This window comes from Pagrus major, chromosome 3 (assembly GCF_040436345.1).
Source record: "Pagrus major chromosome 3, Pma_NU_1.0".
Taxonomy (NCBI): Eukaryota; Metazoa; Chordata; class Actinopteri; order Spariformes; family Sparidae; genus Pagrus; species Pagrus major.
Genome location: NC_133217.1, coordinates 1,229,951 through 1,244,585, shown reverse-complemented (window position 1 = coordinate 1,244,585; position 14,635 = coordinate 1,229,951). Strand labels below are relative to the sequence as shown.

At 41.2% G+C, this 14,635-nt stretch overlaps 1 protein-coding gene across 1 annotated transcript in view; it reads left to right on the top strand.

Moving 5' to 3' along the window:
- The window catches only part of LOC140993515 (zinc fingers and homeoboxes protein 2-like), a 122,207-nt gene extending 107,859 nt beyond the window's left edge, over window positions 1-14,348 (top strand). Inside the window, exon 5 of the mRNA XM_073462974.1 lies at window positions 5,837-14,348. The gene's annotated coding sequence lies outside the window, so the exon portion shown is untranslated. The remainder of the gene's footprint in view (window positions 1-5,836) is intronic.
- Window positions 14,349-14,635: the final 287 nt, after the last annotated feature.

Sequence of the window (14,635 nt, the reverse complement as noted above, 5' to 3'; positions counted from 1 at the left end):
GCCAGACGCTCAGTTCAGGTGCCAGTTATCATCGCGGGCTGAGCTCTGCTCTCCAAATCAGTTTGGCTCCCAGATTACTGAGTGTGGCAGGTGAATGCTGGAATCCACCAAACACTGTTGATGGAAAAACTGCTCCAGTTAGGAGTCGCACTCCAACTCTCTGAAAATTCAATATGTGGTGGGAACTCAAACTGGGAAACGTGGCTGAAAGAAGAGAGACTCTTCCTCATCAGAGGAAATCACAGGGTTTCTGCCACTAGGGGGCTCTCAGTCAAAAAACTAAAGACATGGGAGTCGTTGTCTTCTTTGTTAGACAACTTTCACTGCTGATGGAAATCTATCTGAGGAGACTCAGACTCCTGTTCATGTTATGTTTAGTCATGTTCGCCAGCGTCCTTCCTCACTTTTCCCTTCTGGAAGTTACAGCGACAGGCGACAATATAACGCAACATTAACTTGAAAAATGTGACAGATCTCAGTGGGTTTGAGAATTGTTGGAAACATGTCAACCTGTCCTCATACTAACACGACTGAATAGATCAGTTGCCAGCGACTCCACATACCTCCCTGTTCCCAAAACGACATGACCGTTGCAGCTACCAGGCGTAACAGTGGTACCCAACTCCTGCCATGCTGTCACAGTTTGGTTAGGTTTAGGAAAACAACGCAGTTTGGCTCACGTAAAGATGTCCACAAGTTAAAATAACTCATCGTTGTCTTTCATCGGGACATGAACAGCAGTCTCTGGTTAGAAAGTCCTGTGTTTGTCGTCCATCCCGACAAGCAGTTACTACAGGACAGCTGGGAGGAGATTGGATGGTGGCGAAGGAAAAGTGGAGGTCCGTGCGAGGCCATTTTGACTCTGAGCGGCGCCCTCTAGTGGTTCATGACAATGTGAAGAACGCATGGAAGTATGTGGGCAGTGACGGTTATATCACTTGAGACAGACGTATCTGTTTTCTTATGTAAAGGAAGCATAAATGAGCCTTTAAACTCTTTATTATCTTCACCTGACTTCCTCCTTTGCTGCCACAATAATTACTTCAGCCACTAGAGGTCACCGCCGAACAAGAAACATAAATATTGGCTGTAAGAAGCAGCGTGCAGGATGAAGGCAGGCTGAACATTTTGGATAATGTAAATACAGAACTCGACTAAATGTACAACAAAGTTTTTAGACATTTTAATGCAGAAATGTTGCATATTGTACCTTTAATGCGCAACATTAGATTTACACTGAGTGATACAAACATGCTTACATTAAACATTATGGACCAACTTTTACATTAATTTAGACAGAGAACGTGACTTATACACGACAGACTGTATTTTGCAGATTGAAGTTATAATATTGTTTTTTATGTTTTTACCGTTTCTTTAATTCAACTATTTTGAAACACTTCTCTTATCGCTCTTATTTGTCTCTTCTGATGCCTTCAGTCTGCTGCCACTCAGCTCTGCTGGACCAGACGCTCAAGTTGTGTTTGTTTTAAGCTCCTCCAGTGCCACCCGGGCGGGGTTTGTCACACCGACTGCCAGTTACTGAGTGACAATCGGTAAAAATCACCTAATGTCACGTTGTGAAGCCCCGCCCCTCTGGTACACCGAGGAGAATAAATCAAACGTCAGGTTTTGAATCAGACTTTGTTTTGTTCAGACGTGGTTGAATGTTTTTGTGTGTGTGTGTGTCTGTGCGGTACTGACCTCGTCTTTTTCCACCACCACAAAGATTAAATTAGCGTAAAAAGTAAAAAGTCCTCTGCATGTTTCTGTCTTTATTTCAGAAAAAAAACTAAATTAGTTTTTTGCTTGTGCACTTTGGATACGACGTTCAAGGCGCACCTGCCTGCAACACAAAAAGAAAAGAAAAGAATATTTGGCTCTTTATTGTATTTAAATACTCTCCTGCTGTCACATCTGCACCCTGACCCTCCAACACAGTTTTCTCCGGCTTCATTTTTTGTTGTCTTGTTTAAAAAAAACTTCATCCGAATTGCCAATTAACAAAACCAACCTGTTTGCTCTCAGTGTGCGAGTGCTGGCTGCACAGAAATGAAGATTAAAAAACGTGAACTGTTAGTTAACACAATGCATCAGAGTAATTTACATGCACTGTGTGTCCAGCTTTAAGTGTAATGTCTGGGTGGGTGGGTCAGGTCAGAGGTCAGAGGTCACAGCAGCAGAGATGATCCTACTAAAGACGGATAAAGAGCGATGCTATCGGATTATATTAAGGAGTCGTAACGATTGATGTAGCAAAAACAAATTCCTGCAGTGCAAATTGATGTGGCACGATGTCTCCAGCCTGTCTCTGTGTGTGTTAATGGTTTTTCTGTGTGTGTGTGCGTGTGTGTGTGTGTGTGTGTGTGTGTGTGTGTGTGTGTGTGCGCCATCCATTGTCCTGTCTCACTAATCACAGCAGCTCGGGGCTTCATTTAATCAGCCGAGCGCGGCGCAGCGTCCCATAATAACTTATCAACAGTCGTAGCTTATAGATGAAGGCTTAATTGCCAAAATGCTGCAGTGCTTTTCCCTCGCTGTCATCATTATAATGTAAAACACAGAGGCAGCACACACTGAAAGTTACCTGCTTCCAGGTCACTATGATCTCGGAATAAAATCACAATAATCTGTTTTAAATTTTGTATCATTAGTGTTAATAAAGAGGACGTTTTCTTTCCTAGTAAAAAATATTAGATTTGCAGCTTCGTCATCCGAGGCTGCAGTCCTCATGTTACTTCAAACATCTGTATTTTTGTGTAATGACTGTAAAGTGCATTCAAACAGCAGAAAGGTCAAAATCTTTCACCAGAGAGAGATGAGAGAGCTCAGACCTCCTCCGAGGCTGCACAAGCCTCCGCATTTGGATTTAATACACTTTTCAAAAAAGAAGATTCAACTTTACTGTCTTGCGATTCATTTTATCTCGTAACAACACTGAGCTTAATAATAACAGCTCATATACATGTGATGTGAGGGTGATATGATGCATACAAATCCTAACGTGTCCGTGGTTTGCAGAAATGTAAAAGCGCTTTATTTTGGTGACTGGGCGAGAAGCCAGAGACCACTGTTCAAGACTGCGTTTCAACAGTTTTGAGCATGAACCGGGATGTTTTTGAGATGGCAGACGCAGAGTGTGTGTTGATGATACTGACCGTAGGATTTTATTCGCAACTTTATCCGCGCTGGATCAGGAATTTTAACGAGTAATGACTCGCCATTAACCAGCAACCAAAGATGGGCACAATTAGATACTAACATACAAATAATTTTTAATGTAGAAAATCCAAAAAGACAATCGTTACAAACTGATATTTAGTGATTTATTAGCCTGTGTTGGATTTTGTCGGGCCTGATGTTGAACAGTGACAGTCAGAGTTCAGTCAGTGGTTAAAACAGTTTTCTCACATATTGTTTTTAATATATTATTAAAGGTTAACCGGTAACTGATCGTTAAGGAAACTGAGCATTAATTAAAGAAATTGCTTATTTAACCAGATTTGTTTTCGGCTTACTAGCAAGTTTATTAGATTATTTTAAATTAGATCTGTATCGTGTCGCCTGTTATGTATTTTTGTATTCGTGTGCTTTCAGACCTGCTGTTCCTGCTCTTCAGGAAGTTAAACTTTGGACCAACAGAAGTCTGAAACATCAAACATTCAACATCATTTGTTGTTGACGTTTCCTCCGCTTCTGGAAAAGTTTGAAAATCCGAGAAAATGCGGTCGCATGCTGTGATTGTAGACCTCCATCATCCTGTACTGTATATCTGCTGTTTGTGTGTGTGTGTGTGTGTGTGTGTGTGTGTGTGTGTGTGTGTGTGTGTGTGTGTGTGTGTGTGTGTGTGTGTGTGCGAGGGTAATGAAACGCACCCTCTGTCGGCCATATTGGACCGTCAGCTGTTGTGTAACAGTATCTGATTGTACAGCTGATTGAACAGCTGTTCACAGCTGAACAGAAGTGCTTCATTTTCCTCTTTAACTCGGAGCCGATGATGATTTCATCACTGCTGAGTTTCTAAATATTAACAGAGAGTTCAGAGGAAACAGGGAGCGGAGAAACCTTTTACTTCTTAAACCGATGTGCAGATAAACTCCGGAGATCATCGGTTGGATATGGTGACATCACAAAGATCTGAACAGGAAGTGACACGGGTCAGAAATTCTCCCACAGAGGAACAAAAGCAGAATTTGATAGAAAAGATCTTCCTTATTGGATTTATTCCAACCCTTCATCTTAAGGTTTCACTTTAAGGTAATAAAACTTTGAAACATCTGCAGGAAGTGTTGAACTTTACCCACAGCAGCCTGACAGTGACTGAAACTAAAAATAAGTGGTGAGTAAAAACAAGACTTCTCACTAAAATCTGATCAAATATACTCGTCGATACACTCGACAAAAATGTAAATTCAGCTCTTCTGTTTTCGCTCCAGATTTCACAAGTTGAAGTAAAAACATCTGAGAGTGGCTCCGGGCACACGAAGCGTTTATTCCCTCCTAAATGTTGAGCAGAAATTCACTTAAAGTCCACGTCAGTGAGCTCCTCTCCAAAATGTTCCATCCTGATGAGCCTTTTAATGAGACGGACCAAAAGCACATCTGTGGAATAATCAGGATGTTTATTCCCATCGTGCCACACCTGTCAGGTGGAGGGAACCACTTGGCAAACAAGATTTTACCACATTTCTGCTCAAAGAGCCAGAGAAGTCTTTTTGTGTGCAGAGAAAAAGTTTCACTTCCACTCAAACACAACCAATCGTCTGCCAGCGTCTGTATCTGATGACCCAATAATCAGCTTTCTGTCTCCAGAGCCACCTGCTGCACCTTTATGACGGACAGGAACACACTCTTCCTGTGTGTGTTCAGCAGCGGTGGATGAAAAACTCATTTTACACTCAACAAACAAAAATCTAAACGCTTTTATTTTGAAGTTGAAGTAAAATATTTAAGATTTAAGGCTTTTATTGTGAAAGAACACCTGTGCACTAATCAATGTTTAACCAGCATCTTGATAGTCACACCTGGAGAGTTCACTCACACAGATTTTAACACATTTCTTCTCAAAAGTTGTGAGAAGAAAGTCTTAAATAGTTTTACTGACGACAACGGAAAGCGTTTATATTGTATTTAAGTTGAAGTAAAATATTTAAGATTTAAGCCTTTTATTGTGAAAGAACACCTGTGCACTAATCGTGTTTTATCAGTGTCTTGATGTGCCGCACCTGTCAGGTGGAGGGACTGTTTTCACGTCACACAGATTTTTAACAGAATCTTTGCTCAAAGAAAGACGTAAAAAGTTAAAAAGTTTAAAACCTTTTAACTTCAACTTGTGAAAAATATGAGCACAAACAAAAGTGTTGTTTTTATGTTTTCGTCGAGTGTTTAAAGACGCGTCTCTCAACAGTTTGTGAAACTAAAAGTCAGAGACGCCACAACAAGACGGGAACTCTGTGTGTGTTTGTGTGTTTGTGTGTGTTTGTGTTACTGTCCATTGTCCTGTTTGTGTAATCACGGCGGCTGCCTCGTTTTAATCACTCCCACACAAAACACAACTTTAACACCGCTTCCCTCTCACATGGATCAGGAGAGAGAGAGAGAGAGCGAGCCGGCCGGCCGGTCGGGTCCGCCGCCGTTATTTCACAATGTGTCCCAGTTCCCAGCAGCACCAGGCGACCAGGCACACCGGCTCCTGGCACAACAATTGCTTTTTAATCCCTCCTTTTCTGTTTTTTTCATTTGTGTTTCCTCCTTTTTTGTTTTTTTTTCTGGGGCTGATCTGAGTTCTTGTGAAACTGACATTTCTTCCTCTCTCTCTCTTTTCTGTCTCTTTCAGGTGCGAATAGGATTTTGCCGCCATCGCCGCCGCTGCTGCTGGAAACGAGGAGGAGGAGAGAAAACGAGGTGGACGGAGAATGGAGCAACAAAAGAAGAGTTTTTTAAACGATCAGATATTGTATTTTTTTTTTTTTTTTTTTTTGCTTTTATTTTTTAACGATTTTTTAACTCTTGATTGTCGCATCACAGCTCACGCGCAACATCGTCCTCCGTCATGTCCGAGCTGTGACCCGACTCCTCCGCAGATGCGACGCTCTCAACAACAGCAACAAAAAAAAAAAAAAAGAAGATGAGCTCAGATTTTATTTTGGCGAGGCGCACACAGGCTTCCAAATTAAAATCAGAGGAGTGCGAGGAGAGATTCAGGGTCACGATCTGTGAAGATAATTGAAATCTCAAATTGCTGCTTTTCTTTTCGTTCCTCACAGTAATGTGAGTTTTAATAGTGTTACAATAAAAGACAGAGCAGATCTTCACTCCAGAGACGAGCCTCAGTGCACAAACACCATCAGAGACACAGATTAGAGGTGAGGAGCTGCTGTGAGCGGTCATGGTGGGCGATCGAGGGTTCGACAGAGGTCTCGAGCTTCCTCTTAAGGTGGAATCAGTAGGACACAGTCAAACTGATACGGATCAATAAAGTGCGACCGACTGCCGGCCAATCACAGCGACTGTTTTTAAATAATTCCACAGTTTTGGTCGAACAAACGTGACCGGTGTGCTTCGTGTTCACGCAGCAGTCACGCCAGAAAATAAGGGAGCGCTTCCCCTTTAAGAGCCGTCCCTTTAAGACTGTTTTTTGATTGGTTAACAAACTCACAAACTTTAAACAAACGTCGTGCTGATCGGCGAAGCAGCAGCTGAGATATCGTCGTGTTTTCTTCTTCCTTTTCGCGACCTGGCGAACGCCTTACCCACAATGCAACGTGACTGCCGACCAGATGTTTACATTAACAGTAACCGACGGAAACCTGATTTGTCTGGAAATTTAGCGTTTTAAAGACGAGGTCTGATTTGTAGGTTGCAGGCTAGATAACTTCCCTTTAACCTCAAACATTCCCTTTAAGTGGGAGTTTGTCTGATGATCACAAAGATCTCGTCACTGTGAGTGTCGTACGTCCTCCATCTTGGACAGCTAGGTACGGCAACACCACCTGGACAAACCACATACAGAAAAGCAAGTTCATTTCTAAGATAACAACGAACAGGAAACATTTTTACGCCTCTAAAATAACTTTAAAAATTCAGTTTAATTAGGATAAAAAAGGTTTTGTTTGTTTCATGCTTGTTTGAGCTGTAACATTTATCAACATGTCAGTATGATTATTATATATTTCTACGAAGAACGTAACGTAATACCTGAAAGATGATCAGTTAAGATCGAAGCACAAAAGTATAATAATCCAAATATTTCGACAGCTTTTACTGCAGTTCTGTCTGTAGTTTGTCCAAGGGGTGTTGCCGTACCTCGCTGTCCAAGATGCCTCACATCGTGTGTCTGTATGACTCATAACAGTGATGGATGGAAGGACGACTTTCTTGAAATCTGGTTAAAATGTGACTTCAGAGTCCAGAGCTTCCCTTTAAAACGAGGTTAGTTTGTCTGTTACAATCTGAGTAACTTCCCTTTAAGAGGAGGATTTTTATTGACAAAGAAAGGTCACAAACATCCCCTTTAAGAGGGAGTTTGATTGATGATGAAACATTGTCTCCCTCAGGAGGAAGCTTGTTTTTGTCTGGTCGACATCCTGAACCTCCATGATCTCAGTGAACTTCCCCTTTAAGAAGTAAAACAGAGCTGAAAACATCAGATGTGTGTGGAGACGAAAAACCTTCCTCACATTAATATATGAAACTCACAGACGTGTTTCCATCACGAGTTCCTCAGTTTGAGCTTTGACTCTTTTAATGACGTCGTCATCGTGTGTCTTCTCTTAACCAGCAAATATTCACATAAAAGTCGTCCGTGGAAAAATGATTTTTACACTAAAAAAGAGGTTTGATTCATATGTTTAAATCGAGATAACTTCCCTTTAAGAGGAAGTTTGATTAGCGTTAACTTTCCCCTCAGGAGGAAGCTTGTTGTGGCTCGGTCGACATCCTGAACCTCGACGATCCGTGTCTCTGAACTTTCCCTTTAAGAAGTAAAACAGAGCTGAAAACATGAGCTGCTCACAGAAACGTCACATTTCCATCATGATTTCCACAGTTTGATCTTTTAATGGCGTCAGCACGGCGTGTCCTCTCCTAACCAACGAACATTCACATAAAAGTCGTAGAAATTTGACTTCGGAGTCCAGAGCTTCCCTTCACAGACGATAGATAACTCCCCTTTAAGAGGACGTTTGATTAATGACCGGGAACATTTTCCCCTCAGAAGAAAGTTTGTCAACATGAATATCATGTTTTCCACATTTAGAAACCTTCCCTTTAAAAGATCCGACATTCCCTTTAAGAGGGAGTTTGACTGATGATCAAAAAACATCCCCCCCCCCTCGCCCCGGAGGAGGAAGCTTGTTTTGGTTCGGTCGACATCCTGATCCGATCCTCGACGATCTGTGTCTCCAAACACTCTGAACTTTCCCTTTAAGAAGGAACCAGTTTCATAATGAGCACTTTACTGTAAAAAAAAAATAAAATAAAATAAAAAAACCCTGAACTTCTCCTTTAAGTCACTCTGAAGGAAGCAGCCTCCGTCTCGTGAGAGGGGGGATTAGCAGGTTGTGAACTCGGACGGACGGATGTTTTGTGGCCGAGGTGATGTTGTGCGTGACCTGCGTTGCCGTGGAGACGGCGAACCGGAGCACTGAATGTGTGCCTGAAGCAGCAGCAGCAGCAGCAGCAGCAGCAGCCGTCTGACTGTACACAGCGACCGACCTGACGACAGATCGACCGACAGACAGGGTGGATTTAAAACAAACAAACAAACAAACAAACAACAAAAAAAACAACAAAAAAAAACAACCACAAACAAAAACGCCGAGTGCCAAAGCTGGGATCTGCTGCATTCTCACTACACTTTTAAAAAAAAAAGGGTTCTTCTTCTTCTCGTTGTAAATAGGATATATATGTTTGTTTGTTTTGTTTTTGGTTTTTTCTCCTGTATTGCTACGGATTTGTAAAATTTTGCGGAAAAAATTTTGTTACATTTTGTAAAATGGGAGCAACTCGTCCCCCCGAAACCTCCTCTGAATTATTGTTTTTGTTTTTAAAGCCCCCCTCTCTCTCTCTCTCGCTCGCTCACTCACTCGGCTCTTTAACATCTTTTTCTTTTTTCTTTCTTTTTTTTTTGTTGATGGACACTTAAAAAAAAAAAAAACGGTGCCAGCAATGAGTGTGTCTGTACGAGTGTGTCTGTACGAGTGTGTGTTTATGAGTGTGTGTTTATGAGTGTATGTGTGTGTGTGTGAGTGTGTGTGCAACGTTTTTTTTTTCTTTCTCCGTCTCTCTTTCTGTTTTTGTACTGAACCAGAGTGGAACCACTACAAAAAAAAAAAAAAGAAAAAAAAAAAAAAAAGACGGACCAGTTGGCAATACTTCAGTCACTTCTTCTTCATCTCACCGGCACTGGACTTCCGCCCGCCACTTCCCTGCTGAGAGGAGAGGTGGGAGGAGGAGGAGGAGGAGGAGGAGGAGGAGGAAGAGGGGGGACTTCGCTTCACATCAAATCAGATTCAAAAAAACAAAACACAAAAAAAGCACCTTTGGACCTTTTTTCTTTTTTTTCTTTTTTTTTTTTTTTTACTGTGCTGAAGTGAAGTCAAGTGCTATTATTATATTATTATTATATTATTATTATTATTGTAGCCACTCTGTCTGGAACCCTTTTTTGAAGAAAAAGCAAAGGACAAAAAAAAAAAAAAAAAAACTCACCGGAGGAAAAAAAAACAAAGAAAGAAACTTAAGCCAATCTGCACTTCTTGTTCCGACGAACATGCTTGTAACGACCAAGTGACTGTCGTGGATCTTTGTTTTAAAAACCGATTAAGGAACAAACAAACAAACAACAACAACGTGAAAAAAAAACGACAAAAAAAAAACAACAAACAGTTGAGAAACTGTCAAAATGGTGGCAAAGCGCAGAAGGATTCAACGGTAACGATCTCACAACACACTCGACAGTGAAAACCACAATCCAGAATCATGCTGCCTGAATCATACTTTAATCTCTCTCTCTCTTTTTCTCTCTGTTTCTCTCCCTCGCTCTGTCCTTTCTCACTTTCTTTGTCTCTCTCTCTTTCCTCCCTTTCTTGTTTCTCTTCATCGTCGATTGTTTTTCTCTCTCTTTCTCTGTCTCTCTCTCTCTCTCTCTCTGTTTGTCGTCCTGCACACCATCATACACACCTGTAATAAACAAAAACAAACAAAAAAAAAAAAGATAAATAGCCTTTTATTCAATACATAACTACATGTTGGCTTGGTAGGCTTAGTTGAAACTAGTTCCATTCCGACAAAAAAGAATAATAGTAAAAACAAAAATATGAGCTTCTTTATGTATTGCTTCTGCCGCTGTAGTGTCCTGGTCAGATTTAAAGATGATAAGACTACATATATCTGAAATACTGTATTTACAAATGCATACCAGGGCTGGCCTCAACAACAACACAGCAGAGGGGGGAGGGGAGGGTTTAAACTCCGTCCACTGGGCGACTTTCGAGTCGATCGAGACGCTTGTTTCTGCTTAAAGTCTTCATAGTTTTTTAAACTCGTAGCGTTCTGCATCACTACAGCTCTCCGCCGCCGCCGCTGCTCGTCCTTCTGCAAACAGAAAGCAGCGCCGCAAAAAGAGAAGCTCCTGGTGGACGCTCAGCCTTAGAAAGCTTCCAAGAGACTTTTATTTTTGCAAGTGTATAGTTTTAATTGAATATTTTTCTGATGAATGATTGAATGTATTTGCTTTGAGGAGTTAAGTAAATGTTGTGGGGTTTACTGTCTGAATGTTTGAAGAGGGAAGAGTCGAGCACACTAGCACCAGAAGAGCCGTTTAAAACACATCTGTGAGAGGGTTTTAATACGCTCTAAAACTTTTATCAGTCGTTGGCTGGTGAAAAGAGGAGGAATAAAGTTTGAAACAGCTGCTCGTGGTGGCAGAAATAAAAGTTTTTACTTTTTTCCTGGAAGGGGCTGATTTGAGAGGACAATCTGTGTGAAAAAAGGTGCCAGACGGCAAAAAGAAGAAGAAGAAGAAGAGGTTTGATTTCTGAGATCCAAAAACTGTGACGCAGAATCTGACAAAATGGCCGCTGGCATCAAAGTAGAATTTAGTTTTTAAATATTTGTCACATGTTGTGAACAGTCTGGGAACCAGGAACATTTCAGAAGAAGCTCATCACACCAGATTTACAAAGAATCCAACAGCAAACTGTTTTGGTCTTTCTGGTTCTCCGTTCCCTCAAAGGTTAGCATCGTATAGACGGAGGGAGATATCTGCTGATAGCACACACGCGTCCTGCAGACGTCGGCCTGACAAATAGAAGTTACGTTGGAAAAACATTGTATGGGGAGTGTTTGCTCCGACGACCAAATGCCGACATCTCGCCAACGCAAACGCTCCCCATGCTGCGTCTGTCCAGCGTAACTCGCGCCGATTTCTGCAAGACGTATGTTTCCTGTTGGGGTCGTAGCTCAAAGGTCCAATTTGTAAGAAAGTAGATTTTTGAGTCTCATTCCCAACTCGTTAAATGCTGACACTTGGCCACCAACCCAAAATACAAATTGGACCTTAAAGAGTTGTGTTTACACCCTCACTGTTTACTGCTGGAGCGCTAACTGCTCCTCAAAGGGCGGACTGATTTGTTTACAGCTGAGAAACCAAGCTAACTAGCTTGGGAAGCTAGCTGGCGAGCAAGTAAGCTCAGCCAGGCATGCTCCAGGTTAGCTAGAGTGTTACCTGAGGTGATTTAAAATGATTACATTTCTAAGTTTCAGTGCCCTCAGGTGATTTTAGATGATAAAAGTTTATTGTTAATCTGTATAATTTCCTGCCTTCATCATATAACTTTGTCACTGCTTTGCTCCGACACTTTCTGCTCTCAGTTTTTGGACGATCAAACCTTCCAGATTGATTCACACTACATCAAAACGCCTTGGTTAGGGCGACTAGTGTGCACGAGTCCTTCCTTTGTTTCATTTAAAGTTGCTCTGTTTGCTCACTTTGAAATGTATCTGCTGCGCCTGGTTTCCACAAAAAGATTTCAGCGATCACCTGACGGGATCAGTTTTCACTGCAGGATGACAGCAACCATTTTAACTCTGAGGTGATCGACCATTTCCAACTCCAACAATGATCGACAACATGTTTAATTTCAGAGAAAATCTTCCTCTGTCGTCAAGTAAACTTCAGGGGTCTTTATCCGTCCTCCATATTCAGCTGTCTTCAGTTTTTTAAATCACACTTGGACACTTTGATTTTAATGTCAAACGTGTCACAGAACAAAAATGTAGAAACACCTGCAGTCAAAGGTGAAAGCTCTGATTGTTTTTTTTATTTTAACACCTTCAGGTTTGTCACTTTAGAAGGTTTTTTTAAAGCTCCAGTCAATCACGACTTGTCATGAAACACATTTCCTTTATCAGAAACGAGTCCCAGATATTTAGAGATCACGTCATGCTGGATTCAAACATAAATCTTTCTGCAATGCAAATCCACAATGCTGGAGGTTCAACACAAGCTGCATTTTTAAATCAATGTGTAGAACTGATGCACAATCTTTTTGCAAAATTACAATCATGGAGAAACATCCCAACGAATAAGAACCAAACAGTGTTAGTGTCATAGTTCAGGTGCTTTTTATCATCCTTTTCAAAGCGTCTCAAACATCAACAGCAGGTAAAGACGCATTTACTCTGCATTTCTGTTAAATAATGTTTGTGTTGGGTTAACGAACTAAAGTTAATATGTTGTCCCGACACAAGGAACAAGATGACACCAGCGAGTATGCAACAAACTGTAATTTGCAAATTTTCCTGAACCCAACGAAAAAACAGGCTCAATAGGTATCACGCAGCCAGGAGAATGGAAATGTCTCCTTAAAAATATCCAATGGTGTGACTCGAGCTGAACGTCATCCATTAGTCAGCCTTGTTGGCTGTAATAAAGCCACCACTGTCACCCCCACCACCTGCTGCTACAGGTGGCTAATAAGCATGTAATGTGATATGTCGAATTTTGGTACAAATGTTTGCAGAAACGTTATAACTGCTAAAATTATATTCTGGCGACTCGGCCGCTTAGTTCTGGTGGTTTTATCAGACAGCTGTGTGTCTTTAAAAGGTCTCAAATCAGCATTAGGATAGAAACACAAGATAGAAATAAGTCAGGAGGCCTGTATTTGATCATGTTTTAATGAAAAGGCTGAACCCGATGAAAAGCAGGCTCGATAGGTATCACACAGAGATGGAAAACTTTGAAGTCAACACAGAGATAGCCAAGTGAAAAAGTAATATGTAATATAGTAACAGACGAATAAGAATCAAACAGTTTTAGTGTCTTCGTTCGGGTGGTTTTGGAAAGTTTTGAGATATTTGAGTATTTGACTGTCCACCACTGCCGTCCAACCGAAGACGCGTCTCTTCTTCTGCATGTTTGTGTGAATAATGTGTATTGAGTTCAGGAACTAAGATGAATATTTTGTCTGGACACAAGAAACAAGACGACACGACGTCTATTATGCAACAACCAAGCTGTTACAAGCTACACCTTTCCTGCACCTAAAGAAAAACAGGCTCAGTTGGTATCACACAATAGATAGAAAACCTTGAAGTCAACAGAGTACAAACATCTACCCATGTAATAAAACCTTTAATTAAATAATTACAGCCAGTGAGTACAGCTTGTACTAGTGGCTGGTACAAGCTGCAAATATCCTAAACCCAATGAAAAACAGGCTCATTTGGTATCACACAACAATAGAAAACCTTTAAAATTAAAAATAAAACCACTGTGTTCAATATTACAGCCAGTGAAACGCATAAAAATAAGCTGTTTTCAAAGTCACAGTCACAGTTTCTGATTTGTTTTTGTGAAAACCAGGCGCACTAAACGTCTTTTTGAGGGGAGTTGAGGCCAGCCCTGCTTCATAACTGAGGTTCTGCTTCTTCTACTACTGCTACTATCAAACAACCAGCCCTGGGCGCAGAAACCGTCCTGAACACTTTCACATCGTCTCCTGCAGAGCTCGAGGTGCGCTTGATTTTTAAATTCACATACCAGCATTTCTGACAGTCAGAACCCAAAGCGGAGCACCGGCGTGTTTTAGTTCCCGACGTGACAAAGACACTTGTGATGATCGGCCCGCGGCTCAAAGCGAGGCTGCGTCTCCTCAGTTTGAGCTCCAGGTTAAAAATTGTCTTTGTAGTTTTTTGACTTCCAATGAGAAAAATAGCCATCGATGTTTGTTTTTACGCTGATTTGAAAAGTGTTCGAGGTCTGTTTCTGTTGCCCAGGTCAGCAAAACAACCTGTTGATGTCTGCTGTATTTCAATAAAACACAGCCTTTTTTCAAAGGGTACACCTCTTCACTGTGTGTTTCTGTGTGTGTGTGTGTGTGTGTTATGTAGTCCAGAGCACTTGTGTTTTTATCACATTACCTAACAGCACCGTTTACTGTTTTAAACCAACATCAGATTCACATTACACATTGTTAGCTCGTAGTTTCAGACTGTGCGTTGATTTTATGATTTGAGAGGCTGCTTTCAGTTATTATAATCCTAAATTTTGCAAAAAATCTACTTTCTTGTGTTTTCCTGTCGAGTTTCCTCTCATGTTGGCCTCATCCTGTCGATAAAAACCTTAGTT